Source organism: Rhinolophus hipposideros (genome assembly GCF_964194185.1).
Source record: "Rhinolophus hipposideros genome assembly, chromosome: 1".
Taxonomy (NCBI): Eukaryota; Metazoa; Chordata; class Mammalia; order Chiroptera; family Rhinolophidae; genus Rhinolophus; species Rhinolophus hipposideros.
Window position 1 is genome coordinate 49244470 of NC_138047.1, and position 7829 is coordinate 49252298.

Consider the following 7829-nt stretch of genomic DNA (forward strand, 5'->3'; position numbering starts at 1 on the left):
AAAAATAGAATTAGTGGGTCATATGGGAACGCTGGGCTTAACATTTTGAGGAAATGTCAGACTGTTTTCCAAAGAAATACACCATTTTACATTCCCACTAGCAATGTATAAGTGTTCCGATTTCTCCACATTCTCAGTAATACTTGCAATTGTCTGTCTTTTTCATTATAATCACTTAGTCAATATGAAGTATTATCTCACTAAAATTTTGATTTGCATTTCTGTAATGACTAATGATGTTGACCATCATTTCAAGTGCTTACTGGCCATGAGTCTTCTTTGGAGAAATGACTAGATCTATATTCATTTTTTAAATTCGTTTTTTGGGTGTTTTTGTTGCTGAAAATATACATATATGCATATATATGTATATATATATATATATATATATATATATATATATATATATATATATGTTATATGTAGCTCTACACACACACAGACACACACATGCAGGATACAAGTCACTTATCAGGTATATGACTTGAAAAAATTTTCTCCCATTCTGTGTGTTCTTTTCACTTTTTTGATGGCATTGTTTTCAGCACAGAAATTTTAAATTTCAATGTAGTCCAATTTATCTGTTTTTTTGTTTTGTCACTTATGCTTTTTGTGTTGTATTTAAGAAATGATTGCCTAACCTGAGATCATAAAGATTTTTTTCTCCTAAGATCTTTACAGCTTTAATTTTTGCATTTTGAACTATAATTTTTATATATGGTACGAGGTAGAAGGTCTGACTTCCTTCTTCTACATGTGGATATTCATTTTCCCAATGCTATATGCTGAAAGATTATTCTTTCCCCAGTTGAATTGTCTTAGCACTCTTGTCAAAAATCAACTAACTGTAAATGTGAGAGTTTATTTCTGGATTCTCAATTCTATTCCATTGGTCTATATGTCTATCCTTATACCAGTACCACATTGTCTTGATTACTGTCGTTTTGTGGCAAATTTTGAAATCATAAAGTGTAAATACTCCTTTTCAAAATTGTTTTGACTGTTCTTTGCATTTTCAAAGAATGTTAGGATCAGCTTAGAGTAGAGGTCTTGCCCTTTAAGCAATTGCTAGGTGAGGCAAAACAGAACCAGTCCTCTCAGCGCAGTGACCTGCAACATGGGGCCGTGAGGAATGAAATGGCAGCCTGTCCCTCCAGGGTTAAAAATGTAGCCCCACACTGGGAGCCAGAAGGAAGGGGAGCCTCTGTTTTTCTGGCTGTACACACGTAGGACACAGCTTCCGTAACACAGTGCTGGGGTGCTGATGGGGGCCAGTGCAAGGGAGAAAGTCATGACCCAAATGCCACAACTCTTTCTTTTCTTACTGAGATTTAACAGATTTTCTTGAATGAATGTTTTCCTATTCTATGTATGCATCTAGGACAATTTAAAAATGGTCCTTAATTTTTTTTATAATTTTCATCAAATTGTTTGCTAAAGAGTCTACCAAGCTCCTTAGTCTGACAATGTAGAATTCCCTGCCCTGAATTTAAAAATTGTCCTTATTTTTTTTTTATAATTTTCATCAAATTGTTTGCTAAAAAGTCTACCAAGCTCCTTAGTCTGACAATCTAGAATTCCCTGCCCTGAATTTATAGCTCCAAACCCTCTATCAGTCATTGGCACAGCACTACACAGCATTACAACAGGAGAGATTGAAGACAAAGACAACTGGTCTGCCTACCAGTCAGATGTGATTACAGTTCTGCACATCAATGTTTAGATTACAAGGCAGTGTGTATCATCTTTATCACAATGTAGGGTCAGATGAGCTATTTCCTGTTCTTCATTATCTGGAGAAAGCCCGAAAGAGAACACATAGTGCCAGCCATATTACTCGAATGTGTCACCATTGTACTGAAAAGTAAAACTGGAGTACAGAAATGAAAATTAACCAGTTCAGGGATTGAGAACTCCAGTTCATTCTGCAATTAAACACTGGAGACCTATCACATTTCTATTTTAGCTCTTTTATTATAAGATCTATCCCAGAATACAGGAGATGTGAACACTTACAATGCCTCCAAATTTGTTTCCATTTTTGGCTAAGTGCAGTACGGGTTTGAAATATTGAGATGCAATAGGAAGCTGTTTTCTATTAGCTTGAATCTTCCAGATAGAGAACAATTAAAGGCTAAAAGGTCTTTTTTGAAGCATAACTACCTGATTATGTAAGAGTCCAAAAAAGGAGAATATAAAACTAGTGGATGATAGAAATGGAGACCATAATATCATCTAAATAAATCCTATTGCCTATCTACTCAGGAGTCTACCTTAACTGTTTCATCAACAGTGTTATAAGAAAGTACAGTGGTCTTTTAGAGCTCAAATAATCTTTTCATCTTAAATGTTCCAACGATATCAATTTAATGTCAATACAAGATAATTTGTTGACTATATATTATACACCTATCTGGCTTTTCAAAGTAATGGTATTAAATGAATAAGGTGATATTTTGCATGTTTTAACTATTTTAAGTCAGTTAACTTTTTATTCTAGATTTATAATTAATAGCTAGTAACACAGTCCATATATTTGCTCAAGGTTAAAACCTAGGAGTCATCTTGTTTGTTCTCAGGTCTTTGCTTCCTACATCTAATCCATCAGCAGGTCCTGACAGTTCTACCTTTAAAAGTTATTGTGGGAGACCACCTCAGGGATACTGTGGATACCTGATCATGGCATTGTACATCAGAAGCTAAACATTAATGAATGCCAACTATAATTTTATATATATAATGTGATGGTTCAGTGTGAGGTCGGAGGGATAGTGGATGGGGGGAGGGGGGTTCACAGTATGAGGGATATAAATGATGAACGTCTAAGTATTACCTTGTTTTGTACACCTGAAACTAATAAATAAATTAATTAATAAAAAAAAAAAAAAAAAAAAAGTTATTGCAAATCCAGCGTGTCTCATCTCATAGCCACCTTTACAACACTAGTTATTCCAGGCGCCTCCTATCGCTTCTCCTTTCTTCCACCGTTGTTTCACTTCAGGCAGTTCTCTACATAGTAGCCAGAGTGAACACTAAAAACAAACAAAAAAATCACATCGCTTCCCTCCCTTGCTCAAAACCTGCCAATATTTTCTTCTTCTCAACTTATGCAGAAGAAATTGCAAACTCCTCATCATGGCCTAAATGCCTTACATATTCCAAACTCTACCCCTCATTATATTCAAGCCTCACTGGCTTTCTTGCTCCTCTTTGAATATGGCCTTTGCATTAACAATATGATATTTACTTTTTACAGGCTAGCTTCCCCAGTGATTTTCTGATGTGATATTGAATCCTTCTGTATGACATTCCCTTTGAACAACATCAAGTAGCACCTCTTCAGGAATGAGCGGTAGGTAAAGGAGTGATGGAAATATGAATGAGAATATCCTCTTCATCAGTGAAACCATCAAATAGCAAAAAAATGTTATGAAATCAAATGCACAATTCTTCATACTCACTGGCATCCAAGTGGATCATAAGATTTTTTTTCAGAAACAATGTTTAATTTATATTTGATCAATGACTAATATAATCCAATTTAAAGAAATACAGTTTAATTTTCAGAAAAGCCATAAAAATCAATCATATTTTAAATATTTTGCTTAATAAAGCAATAAAATATTGAACAGATAATATGGACATGCATCTTAACCATATATCACAAAATGAAATTAAGCATTGTGAATTTATCTTTATCACACATCATTTATTTAATCAAATATTTTGAAGTATAATGGGATTTCTGTGTATAAGGTAATAATTCCCTTGTGAGTATTAAACAGAAATTATTAAATGAAGTCCACTTTATTGTATGTGAATAAAACACTTAACACACATTTTACTTCTTGTACATGCTAGGTGGTTTTTAGTCTGTGGACTTTCTATCACAACAGTAAACTTTCTTTGTGTTTACTTCTAAAATGACATCTAATTATTATAGTTCTGTCCCCACTCTGACTAATGTTTTAAGAATAAAATGGTAATTTTACAATTCAAAAGTCAAACTTAAAAAACTTTAAGTATACTGTATAGTATTTTTTAGAGAGAAGAACTATAATTCTAGAGCTGATAGAAATTAGGGAGATTTAGTGATATTCAATCAACTTAAAATAAAGTTGCTGTCCTGTCCTTTCCTACAGCTTATGTCTCTGACAGCAAACATAATTAAAGCTAGAGACAAAGAAACTACCAGTGGTTCTGAATCAGTGAAACTTGACAACCAAGCAAATAATGCTATTTTTTTAAATCCCAAGAACTGACTCTATCTACAGTCCCCTTTCTGTGTCATTCTTAAGAGCAGATATAAATACAGAACCAATGTGAATAACAGAAAAAACGGGGAGAGAGGAAATTTAGGGGATTTTTAAAAATATCAAATAAGTATTATAGTTCACACACACACACAATCATCCATCCAACAAGCATCGTATCCTCCACAGTTATGAGCAGCTAGTGCCTGCTTTACTCTTCTAGTCAGCCCATGGTTTCTCTGTCTCATTCTCCCCAAAACTGTCAATTCAAATGCCAGGATGGAAAGGGTTAATAGTTTAACCTCTGTTTCCTACTAAAGTCACAGAAATATTTTGTCAACTGCCTTCTTTCGCCTTGCTTCCACTGATACAATGAGAAGAGACTGTTTTAAATTTCTGTCATCATTATTAAATATGCTATTTCCCAAAATCTCCTATGGGGTCATTTTGAACCAAATCCCCTCCTGCTGGCATGTGTTGGATTCACTAGCATTACCTTCCTGTATGCCAGGGATATGCTATCTTTAAAGGAATTACAAAGCATTATCACCGTGAACTCAGACTGTGTTTTTACTATTCAACCTATATAATATGTATGTTTGAAACTGCCATAAAGCTTGTGATTTTCCTGAGACCGGCTTCAGCTGACTGCATGATGCCTTGGCAGTCTCTTAGAAACAACGCAGGAACCATCAGTGTGATCCTGCTGCTGGCTCTTAAGCTCAGAAGTGGGCAATTGGCTAGTGCTAACTTTAGAAAGCCTGACAGATCCACGGGGTTTGCTCACAACTGTGCACCTCTTATGAGACTCATGCTAGTGAACTCAATTATTATTAAAAGCCCTAAATATAATTAATTCAAACACCATACCCCCTTGTCACCGCGGATCAACCATTCCTCATACAAACTACAGAAAGCCAATATACTGCATGGTATTGCAATTCCTTATGATAAGCACTGAAATGATGCCAATTATTTTAATTTCATCTTTTAAACATATGCAAAGCTATAGACATTTTTCCCTGTTAGTGGATGATGTTAAGTCTAAATCTTTCTCTCTACATTTCATTTCCAGAAATGATTTGTTTTATTCACTTTGATTTGCTTCATTGTGTTTGTGCCTGTGGTGGATAAAAGGAGTGAAAACTGAACTTCTAGACTTGGGTCTTTCATTTCCTTACCATGTATGCTTGCATAAAATCATGTATGCTAGTTTTGTTTTGTTTTTTATCTGTAAAATGGAAATAATGATCTGCATCCTATTAGCTCACCGAAAATAAAATTGTAACTGCTAAATAAAGGTAAAGTGCTTGCAGTGCGTTAAAATTTATGTGAATAAACATGTTTCTAAAATATACAATTTTAGTGAAAGGAGTGTTTTGGCAAGAAGCTGGCTGGCAACCAAAGACTCATGCTCCAAATTGCCAGTGCCAGGTGGTTTGGAAAATAGTCCAGACAGAAATGACACACCTCCCTGTGATGATTAGTTCTTGTGTCTACTTGGTTGGGCTATGATACCCTGATATTTGGTCAAACACTATTCTGGATGTTTCTGTGAAGGTGTTTCTTAGATGAATTTAATATTTATATTGGTGGACTTTGAGTAAAGAAGTTTGTGCTCCATAACATGGGTGGGCTCATCCAATCAATTGAAGTCCTGAGTAGAACAAAGACTGACCTCCCATGAGCAGGAAAGACTTCTGCTAGCAGACAGACAACCTTCAAATTTCAACTGCAACATGGGCTCTTCTCCAGGTGTCTAGCCTGTTGGCCTGCAGATTTTAGCTTTGCCAGCCCCTATAATCATGGGAGCCAATTCCTTAGACATCTCTCTTTCCCTCTACACACAGACAGACAAACACACACACACATACATGCACACATAGTTGGTGCTGTTTCTCTGGAGAACACTAATACCCTCCTCAAATATGTGGGGTCATGTGACTAAACCTGGCCAATAGAATATAAGGAAACTAAAGGATGTCACTGCAGCAATGAGGCATTTAATTATCTGGTGTGCTCTCTCCACTTTCTCTTCTTCTCCTGTGGCAAATTTGGAAGCCACATGGGGAAGATGGCCACATGTGGTACACAAGATGGATGAAGCCTTAAGGTTGGCCAAAAAAGGAATATCTACATTGAATTTTCTGTGAATGAGAAACTACTGTCGTGTTAGGTGACTGAGATTTGGGGATCGTTTGCCACAGCACCTAGAACTTGTTACCCTGACTAATAAATTTATATTGTGCACAAATTGAACAAACAGAAAAATTCTGCATCATTTGGAGGGCAAAAGAATAAAGCAGTCCCTGGCACTTGAAAACTATCTTGAACATTTTCTCATAGAACACCAACATCGGACAAAGCACACACACACACCACACACATTTTTACAAAATGAAAAGATTTCTGGAGATAGATGGTGGTAATGGCTGCACATCATGCACCTATTTAATACCACTGAACTGTATACTTAAAAATGGTCAAGATGGTAAATTGCATTTGTGTATTTTACCACAGTAAAAAATATTTTAAAAAATTTTTTGGCCCAAAACATGATATTCAGTAAAAGAAAAAGAGATTCAAGTATAAAATAAAATATGTTGAATAAATTTATTGCAATTTTACAATTAAATTGCTAATATCTGTATAAATATGTGATGTTTGTTTTCTTTTCAAAAATAAACTTTTCCAGCTTTTCAACCTAATTGAATGAGAACCTCTATTGTCAAACTGTGGTATGTAAATACCATCTCCAGTAAAAGGAACCAGAGTTCCTTGGAAGAATAGCTGAATCCAGATTTGAGATATGAAATGTTCAAGTAGAATTTGGAACAGATTGCTGTTAACAGAAAGCAAAGACTCTATCAAATATTAATGAAGTCTTATCAAAAGGATCCAGAATATAGCCAAAGAAAGCTTCCATTGTTCAAAAATGGGACAATCTGAGTATCAGAAAGATATTCAAAGAGTAATGACTATAATTCACTGGAGCATATTTAACAACATATTTTTTAAGCATGACAATGTATATATGTTTTTATTTAAGTAAAATTCAAAACTAATCTATGGTGTTTAGAGAAATGGTTTATAGGAGAACTGAAGATACATTACAAATAAATGTAATGTGTGACCCTTGTTTGAATCTTAATTTTAATAAACAAGCAAAAACAACGTTTTTTAGACTAAGGAAAAATTTAATATATATTGGCTATTAAATGAATTATTAATTTTGTTAGATGTAATAATGCCCTTAGTTATGTAAGGAGATGACCAATTTTTAGGAATTCATATTGATGTATATCAAAATAAAATGATGTAATTCCTGGTATTTATTTTTGCTTTTGAAAACAACGTGTTTTACATTTTCTCAGCAAAATAAAAAGAGATATAGATGAAGCTAGAGTGGCAAAATATTGGTCATTCTCAGTCTTAATAGCATATATGGCAGTCCATTATAATATTCTCTCTAGTGTATGTTTGAAATGTTTTAATTAAAAAAAACTTTAAAAAATCAATTGAATATAGCATGAAATGCTCATAAATAATTTTAGCAAAAGGAACACAAGAGGTGAA